The 17,844-nt window shown below is 39.2% G+C and overlaps 1 protein-coding gene and 1 pseudogene across 22 annotated transcripts in view; both read right to left on the bottom strand.

Annotated features, from left to right (window-relative positions):
* Positions 1–17,844, bottom strand: part of Ids (iduronate 2-sulfatase) — a 252,787-nt gene that overhangs the window by 156,832 nt on the left and 78,111 nt on the right. The window lies entirely within an intron of this gene.
* Positions 160–13,865, bottom strand: LOC148117206 (UTP--glucose-1-phosphate uridylyltransferase pseudogene; annotated as a pseudogene).

Genomic DNA, 17,844 nt, shown 5'->3' with positions numbered 1-17,844 from the left:
TTTTGTATTTACATTTATGAGGTATACTGGTTTATAGTTGTTTTTTCTTATTATTTATCAAGTATTGGAATAGAAAAAAACAACATTTGAGGAATATATCTGGTAAATCTTTCCTTTTTTATTGTTTTAGCACTTTATTTTTGAAATCACAGGTAACTCAAAGTGACCATCATTGGAGCTCCTATAAAAGATCTTCTGGCAGAATTTGATCCAGCTATAAAATTAAACAATATTGCACTTTACGATGAACTCTCATTTTAGAATCTTCCTGAAAGAAGGAACATATTGCCCCATCTGGGCTTTCCTTCTCCTCAAAGCATATTATATAAAACTCTGCTTTAAAAATCAACACTGCAGAGTACAGAACAACAAAGTACCTGCCTATTTCAGAATCTCATAGGATAGTTTAGTTTGCAATTAGCACAAAGAATTGGGCAAGGTTATATTTCAATAGTCCAGATAGGAAGATTTCCTCATTCTCTAATACTGATCCACACAGATATCAATTTTGTCACCATGATTTGCAATAATGATAACTGTTTCCTTTAATGAAGCATTTTTTCAAATGTCACAGCTACTGAAACTATAAGGTGGTCCAATTCTAGCATATGTGGTATTCTTTCAAATTTTCTTAGGCAATCTTAAGCCTTAATATAAAGAATTTCCCAATTTAACCAAAAGTAATGTAGGAAATTCTCAATTTTTATTTATGGTTAAAGATTCCGCACTAAAGCTACAGAAGTTTGACATCATAATCAAGAGAGCTGATGTGGTCTTCACATACAAAAAAACAACTTCCTGAGCCATTAATATCTAAAGAACTCTCCAAACTTTTAATTAAAGCTCCAACTTCAATTTCTAACTGAATGACAGTCAAGCCTCCTTCCAACTACTTTGGATCCACAATGATTTTTCGTGTCGATGGTATTCTGTTTCTGTAGCCTTTTAACTGCTTGCTGCAAGAAAAATCCATAGGTTATTTGTGACTTCGTGACAAATTCGCAGCATTTCCCAAGGGTAGATTCATCGGGTGATTAAGAATATAAAGATCACTGAAACACTAAGGCCATCTATATTAGGCACAAAAAATATACTCTTTGCCTTCTTTAAAGTGGTATCAAGTAAGCCAGAGTTGTAGACACTGTGACGGACATCACCATGCCTTGGAGGGTGACCAGCTTTGGTACAGAAAGTAAAGATTCTTTATTAATCCTCCAGTACCTGCTTTGATTGAAGGCATAGGATTTCCCCACAACAATGATTGTATTGAATGTAAAAAATACTTCTGAAATTCTTTTGTATCTCAATCCATGTTAAAAGAGGTCATTGAAACAAGATGAAACATCTGCATCATAGGTTTTGTTCAAATGTTCTATTTGCTTAACAGACAGATCTTATATTAACCAGAGTTTTAGGGCCTTTGAAACCCTTGTCAGTTCCAATCCACCATTGAGTTTCATTACCAGCACTTTGCTCAATACAGAAGAAATATTACCATGCAAGCTCCTGACTTTTGTCTTTCCATAGGGCTGAAATGAATCTTCTGAAAGATTTTCCCTCAGTCTACAGAAGATTCCTTTTCTTGCAAAATTCTATCAAGTGGTTTCCAAAATCCATCAAGCTCCCATTTAGTGTGCTTAAACTCATATGAAGGTGCTATGGTATGTATTTTTTTCTAATTTCCTATTCTATTTCTTGGCCAATGACTTCTTACAATTGAGAAGTGCCATTTTGTGATAGCCTTGTTAAGATCTTTCTCTGGTTCAGCAGCTGAGAAGTGAGGGAGTACTGAAAACAACTCAGAATTATGGGTTAGGTAGCGTCCTCCATGTACTCTCACCTGGCACTCAGAGTTGGTTGGCTCAGCTGGCAGCCCACTAGCATCATGCCTCCTGACACCTAGACTCACGCTTTAGGCCTATTTTTTATTTTACTTAAAATATAATTACATCATTTCTTTCCTTCCCTTGCCTCCATCCAACCCCTCCTACTCCCTTCTCAAGTCTGTCTATTTCTCATATGTATATTTGGTGCAGGACAATTGTCTATATTCTGTCAATTGTGTTTTAAATAAATGCTGATTGGCCAGTAGCCAGGCAGGAAGTATAGGAGAGACAACCAGACAGGAAGTAGAGGCGGGTCAATGAGAACAAGAGAATTCTGGGAAGAGGGAAGCTCCCTCTGCAGACCTGCTCAGACACAGAAGCAAGATGTGACTATGCAGCTGAAAAAGGTACTGAGCCATGTGGCTAACATAGATAAGAATAATGGGCTAATGTAAGTTGTAAGAGTTAATAAGAAGGTTTCCCGGTCATTTTTTTGGGTAGTAGAGTGTATGTGTTTTCCTTCTTTGAGTTGTGCTTGTGAAGGGTTGCTAAATGTCTGGGTTATTGTAGGCAGTGATGGCAATGTTGGATTCCTTGGGTTGCGATTTTCCTTCTATTACTTTCTGTAAGGCTGGATTTGTGGCTACGAATTGTTTAAATTTATTTTTATCCTGAAATATTTTGTTTTCTCCGTTGATAGTGAACGATAGCTAGGCTGGGTATAGTAGTCTGGGTTTGCATCCATGGTCTCTTAGTTTCTGCAGTACCTCTATCCAGGATCTTCTGGCTTTCATGGTTTCCATAGAGAAGTCTGGTGTAAGTCTGATAGGTTTACCTTTATAAGTTACTTGACCTTTTTCCTTTGCAGCTCTCAATATCCTTTCTTTAGTCTGAATGCTTTGTTTTTTGATTATTATATGGCGAGGGGATTTTTTTTCTGATCCAGTCTATTCGGTGTTCTGTATGCTTCTTGAACCTTCATAGGAATATTGTTCTTTAGATTAGGAAAGTTTTCTTCTATAATTTTGTTGAATATATTTTCTGGGCATTTGATCTGCAGCTCTTCTCCTTCTTCAATCCCTATTATTCTTAGATTTGTTTTTTTATTGTGTCCCAGATTTCTTGAATGTTTTGTGAAGAGAATTTGTTGGATTTGCAGTTTTCTTTGACCAGAGCGTTTATTTTCTCTATGGTATCTTCAGAATCTGAGATTCGTTCTTCTATCTCTTGTATTCTATTGGTTATGCTTGATTCTGTAGTCTCCGTTCATTTACCTAGGTTTTCCATATCCAGCCGTTTCTCGGTTTGTGTTTTCTTCATTGCCTCCATTTCAGTTTTCAATTCTTGAACTGTTTCCTTTACCTGTTGGATTGTTTTTTCTTGGTTTCTCAGGGTATCATTCACGGATTTACTTATTTCTTCAAACTTTTTGTTATATTTCTCATCAATTTCTATGCTCATTTCTTCAAACTTTTTGTTATACTTCTCATCCAATTCTTTAAGGGAGTTATTCATATCCTGTTTAAGGGACTCTATTGCTTTCATAGTGGCACTTTTTTCCACTTCTTCTGGATTAAGGTGTTTAGTCCTTCTATTGTAGGGTCGTTGGGATCTGGTTTTTTCATGTTGTTTTTCAGATTGTTAGACGAGGTCTTGCCTTGGCGTCTGCCCATCTCTTCCTTCAAATGCTCTCTATTGGATCTTCTGGTACCGGGTCAGGTTCCCTTGTTGGGCAGGGACTTCACTGACAGAATGCCCACCTTTCCTCAGGGAGGCTATTGAAGCACAGGCACTCCCTCTTTCCGGGATGTGCCTACAGCCCAGGCCCTGAGCACAAGGCAGCTGAGCTGGGGAAATTTTATGGCCCCAGTGGGAAAGGAGAAATTTAGGAATTTGTACCTGGATGGAAGCTGGGATGGAAGGCGGTAGAGCTTAGTGGGGTGGAGCCAGCACTGCAGGGTGACCTGGGAGTTTATGGGGTCGGGGAAAGTCCGAGATCCTCCTCGCCAGGCCCGAGCCGTGGGCCAGAAGCAAACTCATCCCTCCAATGTCCCTTTGCTAGAAGTCAGGGCCCCTTGCTGTTCAGGAATGTCGCTGAGCTGACACCGGGCCCACCTAAGTAGCCTATTTTTTTATGGAAATTATTTTTATTTTCCCATTGAAAACAGTCAAGTCTATCAATCTAAAAGAACTGGCAGAGTGTAGGCAAGACATAATAAAATTAATCAATAAATCAAAAGGATTTACTATTTCTGAATGTTTTCATTTGGATTTTATGATAGCTTTACTGAAACATAAATTCCCATAATACACCATAAATTCATCCAATTAAAGTAGACAATTTAATGTGTTTGGACATTCACAAATATATTCAACTGGAAGACCAGCTAGCCCTGTTGCACTGCTGAGGAGCTCTTCCCAGAGAGGTGAGTGGGTGCTCGCCTGGACGACCTGCCTGTCTGGGAAGAGAGCACAGCCCCTCCCCCCTCGGCTTCTGCAGCAGGGTCTTAGGTGTTCCACGGGACCCCTCCCTCCCCCAACTGCTGCTGGCCCTTTGTGTCCCGGGTCCTGGGAAGACCAGCTAGCCTTGTTGCACTGCTGAGGAGCTCTTCCCAGAGAGTGCTGAGGAGCTCTATCCAGAGAGTGCTGAGAAGTCCTACCCAGAGAGTGTTGAGGAGTTCTATCCAGAAAGTGCTGAAGAGTTTCATCCAGAGTGGAGGAGATGGGCAGGCGCCAATGCAAGAATTCCTCCAACAACCTGAAAGGCAACATGACATCTCCAGAATCGAGGGAGCTCGAAACTAGAAGAATTGAACACCCTACTCCAGAAGAAATAGAAGAAATTGACTCTAAGCGGATCTTTATGAAAATAATAGAGAAACTTAAACAAGAGGTGAAAATCTGCCGTAAAGAAATGGAAGATAAGTATAACAAAAAGATTGAGGAAATGAGTAAAGAAATGGAAGAGAAATATAACAAAACGTTTGAAGAAAGGAGTAAATCTGTAAATGAAATTTTGGGAAACCGGAATAAAAACCACTGGTCATTAATATCACTTATTATCACTTAATATCAATGGAATCAACTCACCTATAAAGAGGCACAGACTTAGAGATTGGATACGAAAACAGGATCCAACATTCTGCTGTTTACAAGAAACAAACCTCAACCACAAAGACAGACACCTACTCAGAGTAAAGGGTTGGGAAAAGGTTTTCCAAGAAAATGGATCTAAGAATCAAGCGGGTGTGGCCATTCTAATATCTAACAAAATCGACTTCAAACTAAAATCAATCACAAGAGATGGAGATGGACATTTCATACTCATAACAGGAACAATTCATCAGGAAGAAGTCGCAATCCTGAATATCTATGCCCCTAATATAAAGGCACCCACATATGTAAAAGAAACTCTTCTAGAACTCAAGACAGTCATCAAACCACACACACTAATAGTAGGAGACTTCAACACTCCTCTCTCACCAATGGACAGGTCAATCAGACAGAAACCTAACAGAGAAATAAGAGATTTATTGGAGGTACTGAATCAAATGGACTTAACAGACATCTATAGAACACTCCACCCAAATAGGAAAGAATATACCTTCTTCTCTGCAGCTCATGGAACCTTCTCGAAAATTTACCACATACTCAGTAACAAAGCAAACTTCCACAGATACAAAAAAATATTAGTAACCACCTGTGTCTTGTCAGATCACCATGGATTAAAATTAGAATTCAACAACAATGGTACCCCCAGGAAGCCAAGAAACTCATGGAAGTTGAACAGTCAACTACTAAATCACCCCTGGGTCAAGGAAGAAATAACGAAAGAAATTAAACTCTTCCTTGAATTTAATGAAAACAAAGACACAACGTATTCAAACCTATGGGACACTATGAAAGCAGTGCTAAGAGGAAAGTTCATAGCACTAAGTGCCCAATTAAAGAAAACGGAGAAAGCACACATTGGAGACTTAACAGCACACTTGAAAGCTCTGGGAAAAAAAGAAGCTGATTTACCCAGGAGGAGTAGAAGACTGGAAATAATCAAACTGAGGGCTGAAATCAACAAAGTTGAAACACAGAAAACATTCCAAAGAATCAATGAAACAAAAAGCTGATTCTTGGAGAAAATCAATAAGATTGACAAACCCCTATCCAAACTAATCAAACGACAGAGAGAGAACTTGCAAATTAATAGCATCAGAAATGAAAAGGGGGACATAACCACAGACACAGAGGAAATTCAGAGAATCATTAGATCTTACTACGAAAGTTTATATGCCACAAAGTTGGAAAATGTAAAAGAAATGGACATTTTTTTAGATAAGTACCATATACCAAAGTTGAACCAAGAACAGGTGAACAATCTAAATAGACCTGTTAGTCGTGAAGAATTAGAAGCTGTTATCAAAAATCTCCCTACCAAAAAAAAGCCCAGGACCAGATGGTTTCAATGCAGAATTCTACCAGAACTTCCAGGAAGAGCTAATACCTATACTCCTTAATATATTCCACAATATAGAAACTGAATAGTCACTGCCAAACTCCTTTTATGAAGCTACAGTCACCCTAATACCAAAACCACACAAAGACACAACCAAGAAAGAGAATTACAGGCCAATCTCACTCATGAACATCGATGCGAAAATTCTCAATAAAATACTGGCAAACTGAATCCAAGAACACATTAGAAAAATTACCCATTATTATCAAGTAGGCTTCATCCCAGAGATGCAGGGCTGGTTCAACATACGCAAATCTATCAATGTAATCCATCATATATATAAACTGAAAGAAAAAAGCCATATGATCATTTCATCGGATGCTGAAAAAGCATTTGACAAAATTCAACACCCATTTATGACAAAGGTGTTGGGAAGATTGGGGATACAAGGATTTAGTTGAGAATTCTCAACTAAAGAACTTAGAATGGCCAAAAGACACTTAAGGTCATGCTCAACATCCTTAGCAATCAGGGAAATGCAAATCAAAACCACTTTGAGATACCATCTTACACCTGTCAGAATAGCTAAAGTCAAAAACACCAATGATAGCCTATGCTGGAGAGGATGTGGGCTGAGGGGAATACTCATCCATTGTTGGTGGGAATGCAAACTTGTGCAGCCACTGTGGAAATCAGCGTGGCGGTTTCTCAGGAAACTGGGAGTCAACCTCCCTCAGGACCCAGCAATTCCACTCTTGGGAATATACCCAAGAGATGCCCTATCATACTACAAAAGTATTTGTTCAACTATGTTCATAGCTGCACTATTTGTAATAGCCAGAACCTGGAAACAACCTAGGTGCCCCTCAATAGAAGAATGGTTAAAGAAGGTGTGGAACATATATACATTAGAGTTTTACTCAGCGGTAAAGAACAATGACATCTTGAATTTTGCATGTAAATTGATGGAAATAGAAAATGCTTTACTGAGTGAGGTAAGCCAGACCCAAAAAGAGGAATATGGTATGTACTCACTCATAAGTGGATTCTAGCCATAATTAAAGGTCTTTGAGTCTATAATTTGAGATCCTAGAGAAGCTAGATAAGAAGGTGAACCTGAAGAAAATTTATATAGTTATCCTCCTGGATAATACAACTAGGCAAGATTGCCAAGCAAACTCGGGTGCATCGGGGGTGGGGGGTGGAAGTAAGGGAAGATGGTTAGGGAGAGGGGAGAGGGCGAGAATTGGGAATGGCTTGGGGGAATGGGAGGGGGGAGGGAGGAAGGATGGTTATGGGAGCAGGGAAGTTTATATTGCAACTAAGAGAGCCATTCTAGGGTTTGCAAGAGACTTGATTCTGGAGTGGTTCCCAGTAAAAATTAAAAAATAAATAAATAAATAAATAAAAAGAAAAATAAAAAAAAATAAAAAGAAAACGCTTTACTGAGTCAGGTAAGCCAGACCCAAAAAGAGGAATAAGGTATGTATTCACTCATAAGTGGATTCTAGCCATAATTAAAGGTTTTTGAGCCTATTATTCGTGATCCTAGAGAAGCTAAATAAGAAGGTGAACCTGAAGAAAATGCAGGTCGTTTTCCTCCTGGAGATTGGAAATAGACAAGAGTTCCAGGTAACCAAGGGTGCATGGGAGGGTGGGAGGGTAGTTGGAAGGGGAGAGGGTTAGAGAGAAGGGAGCAGGGGAGGAATGGGAAATGCTCGGGGGATTGGGAGCGGGGGAGGGAGGAAGGATAGATATGGGTTCAGGGAAGAATATATCTCAACTATGGAAGTCAGTTTAGGGTTTACTAGAGACTTGACTGTAAATGGGATCCCAGGTCCAAGGAGAGATCCCCAGATTGTTCTCTGGACAGAGGAGAGGGTGCCTGAACTGGCCTTGGCCCATAACCATACTGATGAATATTTTGCTTATCACCATAGATCCTTCATCTGGCAATGGATGTAGATAGAGACGGGGACCCACGTTGGAACACTGGACTTAACTCCCTAGGTCCAAGCGAGAAGCAGAAGGAAGGAGAACGTGAGCAGGGAGGGCAAGATCAGAGGGAACCTTCATCCGGCGATGGATGGCGATGCAGACGGAGACCCACATTGGAGCACCGGACTGAGCCCCCCAAGGTCCAAAGGAGGAGCAGAAGGAGGAAGAACATGAAAAAGGAAATCAGGACCGCAAGGGGAGCGATCACCCACTGATACAAGGGGACTGATCTAATGAGAGTTCACCAAGGCCAGTTGACTGAGACTGAAGGAGTGCTTGATCCAACCAGATTCTCTGGAGAAGGCGGGATTCCCTGAATGTGGCTGACCCGAAGTCTTTCTAAAAAGCCATTGACAATGACTCTGGGACTTGTTTCCTCTGCATATTCTGGATTTTGGGGGATCCAGTCTGTTTGGATACTCACCTTCCTGGACCTGGAGGGAGCGGGGAGGAACTTGAATGACCCACAGGGCAGGAAACCCGGACTGCTCTTAGGGATGGAGAGGGAAGAGTAGAGGGAGTGGGGGGAGTGGGGGGAGTGGGAGGGTGTTGGGAGGGGGGGGCGAAAATGGAAACTTTTATATTTTAATAAACTTTAAAAAAAACAAATATATTCAACTGCCTTCCCAATTTTAGGGCATTTGGATCACTTTAGGAAGTTGTATCCTTTTACTGTCACCCCTCTATTTACTTCTATGCCCTCCTCCCAATTCTAATCAACATAAATATACTTTTCTCTATACAGGTTTCCCTACTCCGGACTTTCATGTGAATGGAATAATATATTATATGTTTTCTTCTGACTGCCTTCTTATACCCATAATGATTTCTGAGACATACATATCTTAGCATGGATCATATCATTGCTTTTTATGAATCAATTATGTCCCATTACATGCAGAGGCCACATTTACTTTATTCATTTTAATTAAGAATATTAATTCTATGAATATTTGTCTACAAGTCTTTATGCAGACATAGTTTGAATTCTCTTGAGTGGCTATCTAGGGCTGTATTTACTTGGTAACATGGCCTTTCCAGTTGCAATATTTCAATGAGCTTCCAAACTGGCATTCACAGTGGCTATACTAATTTACGTTCCTGACAGCAATTCATGAGGGTTTGGATTTCTCTATATCCTGTCTAGCACTTGTGCTATGATCTGAATGTTTATGAATCTCAAAATTTCATATGCCCGAATTTCTGAGCAAATCTGATGTTCTATTCCTTGGTTCTAGTAGAAAGTTTAAACCATAAACTCCTGTCTCCCAATACCTCAATCCAGTTCCACCTTAACTACAATGAAATTCCTTCTATTCATTCATTTTACTCTTTAACTCAATACATATTGAACCTGGGCTCTCCTTTTCTCTGCCTTTTACTAGTTAATTTCTCAAATATGTCAGTTTCTTGTGATTGTTTATTATCAAAAATTCAGTAGCTTAAACTCAAGAAATTGAAAAAAGAAAATGTGGTGCACTTACACAATGAAATATTACTCAGCTGTTTAAAAAATAAATTTGCAGGTAAATAGATGGAGGTAGAAAAAAATCATTCTTAATGAGGTAACCCATAACCATAAAGACAAAATATGGTATCTACGTGCTTATGTGTGGATGTTAGCAGGTAAGGCTTTGATAAGCAGGCTACAATTCATAAACCCACAGAGGTTAGGTATAGAATAAGGGAGTAGGGAGTAGGGATGGATGTCTCCAGGAAGAACTAGACTATATAGTTATGGATGGAGGGAGTGGAACAGAGGATCAAATAGGAAAAAGAAGAGAAGAGGTGGTCAAAGGTGGAAATACAGGGAGGAACTGCTAAAATTAAGAGCCATTTGTGGGATCATATATGAAACAATAGAAGTATTAACAATATGTTTGTATTAACAATGTATTAACAATAGAAGTTTCCTAAAATATATACATATATGAAGTCAATCTAAACAAAATCACCAAATAACAGGGTAAATGAAACTCAAAGTAGGCATCTCATTCAGAAAGAAATCCTTGACTCTAAGCTCCCTTGCCTAGTCAGGCCTTGGTTTGGCTACATTCAGCTGGCAGCAGTGGACCATAGAGTTCTCTGGCTGACTCAGGAATGACAGACAGGCACAGAGGAACGCGAGTGCACAAAGGAATTAAGTGGAGACGCATGGAGAGTAGAGGCCGCTGATTGTTCTCTCCATTAGTCCAGTGGATCTATCACGTTTTACCCTAATAGCTGACTCCCGATCACGTTTTATTAATAAAAGAAAAGAAACTACTATAGAAAAATGGAGGGGGGGATTCCTGTCCTTATTGTTCTGGATACCAGGAACCAAAAATCAGTTTAACTTTTCTAGAATGAAGGTGAAGGTAAGACAGCACTCAAATGTTTGCTTCTTTTAGTATCTGATCGATATCAACATTCCTTGGCTTTTGGCTAGATTATGACTCTCTTCAAAACCAATTTATCTTGAACCATTTCTATTCATCTTTACTTCCCCTCCCTCTCTCTTCCCTTCCCTTTCTTTGGGCAAATATGCTTACAATTGCTGCCCACCCAGATAATACAGGACAATCTACCCATTACAAGATTTTGACTTAATTAAGTCTAGCAAGATGAATTTCAGGTAAAATCATATTTCCATTTCCTTTGATTAGGAAGAAGCTAATACATATGTGGCTCATATTTCAATCAAGCACAACATTCATTGGCCCATTGATGACTATGTGTTATTTGTCACAGCATGAATACATTTGGGAGATAGGGTAAGAAATTCTAGACTTCAAGAAATTCTAGACACCCAAATAAAATAATGATATCATTACCAGTTCATATAAAATGAAATTCAGGGGCATTAGCATACACTGTGTTTCACTTTTCTTTCAAGCAGACCACTCCTTCATTACCTGAGAAATTCCTAGGTCCTTAACTGCAAACAGGTAATAAGTTTAGAATAGTGTAATAAGCTGGCTTGAAAGTCTTGTGAGAGCGATGAAAAAAAATCAACATCTACAAGAACATGCCGAGTTCTAAGTGTAGGATTAGCTGACTATAACACAGATCAGGTAAAGGCTCTGAATACATACAGGTAGCTAGCCCTACATAGCTCCAGTGGATCTGCACTTTTCTACTTTAGTTAAAGCTGTGGCTACTCTATATCATTTTCTCATCAAGAAGCAACAAATATTCACTTCACATCAGTCATTACCTTGACAGTAGTTGCTCTGACGTCATTTTACCTAATTGTCAAGCTTACTCTGACATTTGTTCTTTATAATTCCTCGTTCGGTTCCAACTGACAGTTTACCTAGCACATTTGATTAATCACATCCTTCAGTATTCCTCAGGAAGGTTAGGTGAAGTTAAGTTTTCCCCACAGAAGCTAGAAGACTGGGTTCATGGCCCAGTTCTGCCACTAACATGCTGTGTGATTTGGTTTTAGTATTAAAAGCAAGAGAGGTGCACCTCTCTGCAGAAATCTCCAGTGACTGCAAACTCACAAATACACAAATGAGTATAGCATAACATGCAAAAGGGAGAACAAGAAAACGATAATATTAGGTGACAGGGAAGGACAGAATGCAGGAAGAGGACACCCAAGTCTTGAAAGAGGATAAAGGCTTAATATTTTTCTAGTTTTAACTTAGCTGTGGATTTTTCAATTTCTGTGGTGGATAAGGACATGAAATATAATTGATAATTAAAGCTCCACAACTTTCAAATGACTATTCTAACTGTACAGGAGGAGTCCATTGAAATGTGGAAGCTTTGGGTCTCCACAAGTGTTTGTTTGCATTGCTATGTTTATCTAGTTTCATGTTTTTAACTTGTAAATTCTTAACAAGAAAGCAATTTTTATAAAAGTAAATCTAATTTCAAAATGCTAAAATGCTCCTATGGTGGCTGAGATACCCTGGATTCTCCACGAACATAATTAATTCTAAGCATTATTATGTTCTAGAAGGAAATCCAAGCACACCTTTTAAGACCCACACAGGAGAACCACTAACCCACACATAAAGCTGCAGCTTCTTCAGCATCTTAAGTGATCCTGAATTCTATTGTGAGGCATTAAACAAAGACAGACGATTATTCCTTGGAATCAATGTAACAGATCTCATTCTTGGCAACTACCATAAGTGGGAATGAAAAAAAAATTCCTTCATGATGAACAAAAACCTTTGTATATTTTCCAAGTAGTGGCAACTACCCAGATGGACACACCAAAGCACTCTAATGGAAGAATTTGGAATGCTTAATTTGAAAAACAGGCACATGATAATACGATAAAGATCTGTGCCTTGTCACTTCTCCATTTCTTTTTTTCTATCCTGCTTGTGCCAATCTTTTCTCTAAAACTTAAATGTAATCATTTCTATTGGATTTAAGAATGTATTATATTAGTTAGAGAATAATTGAGACATGTAAGGAGTTTAGTGTGTTTGTCTGAATAACCTTTAACGGGTTTCTTTATTTCACACAGGTATGCTCACCTCCCTCTAGCATGGGACCATCAGAACATCATGGCCTCTGAGCTTCATCAAATCCACTGGAATCTCAACTCTATTGCCTGTCCTAATGATTTTGAATAAGTTCTTTACTAAACAGCTGGCGGGGGGGGGGAAGCACTGAAACCCAAACAAACAGGCCCCCTCGTGTTACATTAGTGTCCTCCAATTGTTTATTAGGAAGCTGATTTTATAAATAGCTATTCACTATTGTAAGTGGCTTATGCAAATTCTTTAATTTAGCTTCTGAAATGGTTGTCATTTGCTTTTCTGTGAGGATTATAAAGTATGTGGTAAAGAAACTAGCTTCCTATCATTGTTCAACTTTATGGGAGGTACTGAGAGAACATCATGAAATATTTACTTACTCTGAAGATTTGGATTTTAATATGTAGCAAAAGCACATATTCAGAGTTTAGTATCCAAGGTAGCAGAAACTAACCAGGAGACCTAGTACAAGAATCAGAATTAGATGTCAAAATCTGTTTCTCTCTCTCTCTCTCTCTCTCTCTCTCTCTCTCTCTCTCTCTCCCTCTTTCTCTCTCTCTCTCTCTCTCTCTCTCTCTCTCTCTCTCTGTATCTGTCTGTCTGTCTGTGGGCCTCCCTCCCTCTCTTTCTAACTGTCATGGAGCACCTTTAATCATCAGACCCTTCTATCACAGGTCCAGAAACAATGGAGTCAGTGATCATGAACTGAAATCTCTCAAACCATGAGCCAAAGCTAGTCATCTTATTTTAAGGTTGTTTTTCTTAGCTATGCGGCCAAAATGACATAAAACTTGGCTAACATACAAAGTGAGTATAAATGATGCAGCTCATATGCATCACCTATTCCTGTAATCTTACTGACTTGAAAAACAGAAGTAGAAGTATTTAAGGTAAAGGTCAACTGGGACTGCAGTCGCAATTCTGATGCCACTCTCCATAGATGGAGACTGCTTGTTTGTTTCCCTGCTACCCAGACCCAAAATAATTACACAGAAACTATATTAATTGCAACACTGCTTGGCTTATTAGCTTAAGCTTCTTATTACCTAACTCTTACATCTTGAATTAACCCATTTCTATTATTTTGTATTTTACCTCGAGGCTCATGGTTAACCAGTAAGGTTTCAACCAGCATCTGTCTCCTTTGGTGGCTACATAGCATCTCTGACTCTGCCTACTTTCTCTCTACATCTCTGTTAGAATTTTCCACCTGGTTTTACTCTGTTAAATAAAGCAAATTCTTTATTAACCAATGGCAATAAAACATATTCACAGCATAAAGAGGGGAATTCCACATCAAGTCTCAGCTACAGAAAAAGACCTTATTTAACAAAAATAAAAAATATAATTTATAAATAAATATAGAAAGAGAAATATTCAAGGACTCTACATATCTCAGTTTCTGGATCTTGACTGACTCTCATCTGTTGTGGAATGTTTGTACATTGTGTGAAGATGTAACGCTGAATGGCCAATAGTTAGTCAGGAGGTATAGGCGGGACTTCCAGAGACAAAGGGAAAATGAATCTAGACACGAGAGAGACATGAACAAATTGGACATACCGAATGGGACAGAGGAAAAATTCACATGGTAGAACATAGATTAATAAACATACAGGTTTATTTAAGTTATAAGAATTGGTTAAGGCATGAGTCTGGGACCTCTGAGTGAGTAGGCTGGAACCAGAAACCTCTATGGTCCTAACCTGAATCTGGGACCTCTGAGGGAGTAGGCCTGAGCCAGGACCTCTGCTTGTGCAGGCATGACTCTGGGACTTCCAAGGGAGTAGGCCTGAGCCAGGACATCTACCAGACCAGGATCAAGAAAACAACCCCAGCATAAAGAGCCCCAAGCAAGGAATCTCCCTGAGAGCAGGCCCGAATGACCCCTGGTATTGTAGAGTGACCTCCAGGAACACGGTGTGACCAGTGGGGTGACTGTAACCATGGTCTGACTGCACAATGAAAACCACCCATCTGAGCCTTGGATCTACTGGCACCTGGAAGATTGATCAACAGAGTCACAGACAGCCACAACTACACCAATCTGAGAAAAAGATGGGTAGACGAGGTAAGAACACAAGCAACACCACAAAGAACAACACGATACCAGTAAAAAAACTAGTGGCCCTACAACAGCAGGACTTGAACAACCAAATATAGATAAAGCAGAAGAAAACGACTTAAAAAATAACTTTAGGAGAATGTTTGAGGCCCTTAAAGAGGAAATGAAAATTCCCTCAAAGAAATGGAGGAAAAGGGGTGCCAGTAGATCCATCTGGAGGGGTAAGTGTGTGCCAGCCCAGCTGGCCAAACGCCCCAGGAAGGGAGCACAGGCACCCTCCAATCCCCTAAACTTTTGGGCCATTCAGTGGAGCTTCTCCCCGGCCACTGGCTTTCTCTACATATCCCACCCCAGCTTGCCCCCAAGCAACCCTTTCCATTTGCGGGGTCCCAGGATCCCCCAACTCAGCCTGCTTTGGGGCTTTCATAATTAATAATAAGTCTCTGTGTCAGTATTTGGGAGCTGCAGGACAGAGAAAGACTCATTACACTCATCTGTTTGGGTGAGTGAAATAAACATTATTGCTTCAAGGCCAGATGAACTTCCAAGAATTGTTCAGTTTTATACAAATTAAATTAAAAGCAGATAAGATTTGAGAGCGTCAAGCTGTCTTCTGTGAAAGAACATAAGAGCTTGCATTCTCCTGTTCGCCCTTCATAAAATTGCCAATCTCCAAGTTGGCTTTGGTCCAGTAACCCTCCCTCTCATCTTCCTGTCAGTCACACATGCTCCTTGCAGAGCTTGGCAAACTCCTGCTCTGTCTTGTTCTGCATCAGGTTATTTCTCAGGTCTAAAAGACAATATGGATATATACACATCCTTTGAAATTCAGCTCATTGTACAAATTTAAATAGCCTCTCAGCAGACAGCACTAGGACTGGAAGGTAAGGCTGATGTTCTATAGTAAGTGATAAAACCATTAGCTCATTAAGATGATAAGAGCTACAAATCACAATCCCAAAGAACCTAGACAACAAGGAGGAACCTAAGAGAGACATACATGGATCTAATCTACATGGGAAGCAGAAAAAGACAAGATCTCCTGAGAAAATTGGGAGCATGGGGACCATGGGAGAGGGCTGAAGGGGAGGGGAGAGGCAGGGAAGGGAGCAGAAAAAAAATGTATAGTTAAATAAAATCAATAAAAAAGAAAAAAGAAGATAAAAGCTTATTAAAGTAGCCCAGACTCTACCAAAGGTATCAGAAATATATTACTTAAAACAAAATAAGGGTATTCATATAGTATGAATATACCAATTATGAACACATATTAAGTAATAAAATTTTGATACTACCTACCAATTGTCTAGTTTTCTATAATTTTATTGCTTGTTTTTAGTATGATAATATAAATACATAATTTCTTTCTTCCTTTTCCTTCCTCCAAACCCTCCCATACATCTTCCTCTTTCTTTTTCTATCTCCTTCAAATTCATGGTTTCTTTTTCTTTTATTTAATTTTGTTATGCACACACACACACACATTCCTAAATATATAACCTACTCAAATGTTTATGAGAGGGAGGGAAGGAGGGGGGGCTGACTCTGAGCTTGGTATGGGCTTTTGAAGCCTCAAAGTCCACCTCCAATGACATACTTCCTCCTAAGAGGCCCAATCCTCAAACTTCCTAATCCTTTTCAAATAGTGCCACTCCCTGGTGACTAAGCATTCAATATATAAGCATATGGAGGCCACTCTTATTCAAACCACCACAGCTTATATAATTATTATTTGTATTGTATCAAGGTTAATTTCCTACTTATACTAGCGCTATATAAAATCTTAATTTTTGAGCCAGGCATTATACACATACTTATAATCCTGTGCTGACTTGAAAGAAAATGATCTCCAAAGGTAGTGTCACTATTAGGAGATGTGACCTTGTTGGAGAAGTGTGTCACTGTGAGAGCAGGCTTTGAGGTCTGTTTTTCTCAAGCTTCCCTAAGTATGACAGTCAGCTGCCTGCTGCCTTATGATCAAGAAGTAGCACTCTCAGCACCAGCACCATGTCTGACTACATGCACCCATGCTCCCTGTCATGATGATAATGGACTTAACCTCTGAAACTGTAACCGTGCCACTCCAATTAATGCTTTCTTTATGAGTTGCCATGGTTGCAGTATCTCTTTACAGCAGTAAAAACCCAAACGAAGACAAATCTCAACTCTTAGGAGGATGTGAACTGTGATTTCAAGGATAACCAGAATTACAAAACAAGACACACACACACACACACACACACGCATGCACGCACCAAATAAATAATAACATTTGAGAGAGTTGAATCTCTCTGAGAATTCTCAGCAATATTTTGCAGATTAATTCAAAATCTGTAATTATTTGAAAATCAAAAGATGTATAGAAAAATACAAAGAACAAAAAACTAAATCACACTGCATTTTTACTATAAAACTTTATGCAAGTTTGAAAAAATATAAGACTGCCTTAAAATAATATTGTGCTAAAGAAGAAATTATGGTACATTTTTGTAACATGAAGGGGCCTGCTTTGTTTGTGTTTCTGTCCTGCCCGGTCCTGCAGCCACTTAGTCCCAGAGAAAATCACACAGAGATCTCTATAAGTTATAAAGTTGATTGGCTTCTCATTAGCTCTTATGACTTATATTAACCCATTATTCTGATCTATGTTAGTCATGTGGCTCAGTACCTTTTTCAGTGGGGCAGATCACATCCTGCTGCTTTGGTGGTCTGGGCAGGAGTGGGAGGAATCAACTTCCTCTTTCCCAGAATTCTCCTGCTCTCATTACATCATTTCCACTTTCCTGTCTGGTTTTCCTGCCTACACCTCCTGCCTGGCCAATCAGCGTTTATTTAAAACATGATTGACAGAAGACAGACAATTCTCCCGCACCACATTTTCATACTATAAGTAATATTGTATCTCACATGCATTCTATCATATATGAATAAGTATAAATTATACATTCTATATGATCCCAATTTTGCCTAATCTAACCAAAGATATTTAAAAAATGAAGAAAAATTAGGTAATATTAGAAA

The sequence above is a fragment of the Myodes glareolus genome, chromosome X (genome assembly GCF_982192425.1).
Source record: "Myodes glareolus chromosome X, mMyoGla1.1, whole genome shotgun sequence".
Taxonomy (NCBI): domain Eukaryota; kingdom Metazoa; phylum Chordata; class Mammalia; order Rodentia; family Cricetidae; genus Myodes; species Myodes glareolus.
Note: the sequence above shows the minus strand (reverse complement) of the source record. Positions and strands in the feature narration are given on the sequence as shown.